The 1768-nt window shown below is 41.7% G+C and overlaps 1 pseudogene; it reads right to left on the minus strand.

Moving 5' to 3' along the window:
* Positions 1-226: 226 nt before the first annotated feature.
* On the minus strand, positions 227-428 carry LOC140408074 (U2 spliceosomal RNA; annotated as a pseudogene).
* Positions 429-1768: the final 1340 nt, after the last annotated feature.

Here is a 1768-nt window from a genome sequence, read left to right on the forward strand (position 1 = left end):
AACCTCTCGTGAATGGATCTGCGGGGTTAAAACATAGGTTCTCCTTCGAGGAATGGACAGGTTGGAGCCTCCAGGTGAGTGTTACAGCTGTAATTGTTTTCACTGTCCCTATCTGCACTGCTCTCTAGCTTCCAGACAAGTGTCTCTTTACTGAGGGGGGTAGGGTCTGTTGGTTGGGGGGGGGGGGGGGGGGAGAGACCCTCTAGTCAGGTTGTCCCTGGGTTATTACTTTTTCTGAGTTCCAAAGCCAGGGCTCAGATTGTGGACAGGGGCAAACCCCTAATCAAGCTCCTTGCCTGCTCCAAAAAACTAATTCAAATTCAAATTGAATCCAATTCATGGTCCCCACAAGAGAGACATACCAGATCTGAGCCGAAAGGCAGAACAGATACTACACGTGATCTTAGACAAAAGGCCGAGAAAGCTGTTTATTCTTTAATCATTTTCAATTATTTTTTCTTCGGAGTGACCTCGGCCACGAGGTGTTCAGGCACTGATTCGAGAATCGGTTTTCTCGGACGGCAATTTAAATGGCAATTTCTGACCACGGCAGAATGTAACTTTTTTTGGAATTGTGCTGTGCAAAACGTTTACATTTGTAGCTTACCACTACTCATTCTGCTGACTCAGCACACGCTGGTTTTTGAAGCTGGACCTCCATGGGATTCAATGGATTATTCTGTTGCAGTGAGGAATTTGATTTCTTTGAAGCCTTTGGCTTCCGAGACTTTTTCTCTGAACTTTCCTCTGGTAATTTCCTTCCGTGCAGAATACTTATTCCATCAACAGCCGGCAAAACTTTGGGGAAACCAGCAATCTTGTAGAATGCGAGGGACCACTCCTTCATCCTCACAGGGAACATCTTGAATCTAATGAGCGAGGAAGCCCTCAAAAAATTGCTTCCCTTATCTCATGAATGCAAGCCCTCGCAGCACTCTGGGAAATGCTACACATGTCCTCAGTTCCAAATTGAAATGACTCACTTGCAAAGAATTTCTTAGCTGTGCTGAGTTTCTTTGACACTCTTAAGGCAGTCTGACATTTGGCTTCAGGTCATCCTTCAATTTTTCACAGAGGCATTCCATCACTTCCTTGTTGAAGCATAGTTCCCTGGTACACAACTCCTCTGACATTGTTTCATAGGACAACCTCTGTCTGTCCACTCTCTGGGGTGGGCAATAGATCATCTTGATCTTCAGGCGGACATGCTGTCTGACTCTTCTCTGATTGTCTCTGCACCTGTGCTGTGCCCTCAGGATAAGTAGCTAGTATGGTGGCAGCAAGCAAAGGATGAATTCTGAGGTGCCGGATGTGAGTCCTGTCTCCTATTCAAGGTTGGATTTGACTTTAGATTCTGGAATACCTGTTAATGTGATGGTTCACATCTGATTACTGGTGGCTTGTATATGTAATTTTAAACATTACACTTTTATAAAACACTCAAAATAGCTAAACTACGTAAATAGACTTGTATCAGTAAAGTATAAAATGCTGAAGTACTCTTTATCACATATATCAAATTTACAATTTTTGAAAAGCTTCTAAAGATTAACATTGCATTAAATAGACTCTTAAAACATACATCCACTATGCTTGATTAAAATGCATTGTAACTACACACATCATAAAATAATTTAAGATGAATCTTATTACAGAGACCTTTAAAAGTTAAACCCATGCCGCTACATAATGAAAGCACTTTTCAAAGGAATAAACACGTGAATTACAGGAAAAGGTTGCAAAAAGAGTTGACATTTCTTTCTGTTTT

The sequence above is a fragment of the Scyliorhinus torazame genome, chromosome 2, assembly GCF_047496885.1.
Source record: "Scyliorhinus torazame isolate Kashiwa2021f chromosome 2, sScyTor2.1, whole genome shotgun sequence".
Classification (NCBI taxonomy): domain Eukaryota; kingdom Metazoa; phylum Chordata; class Chondrichthyes; order Carcharhiniformes; family Scyliorhinidae; genus Scyliorhinus; species Scyliorhinus torazame.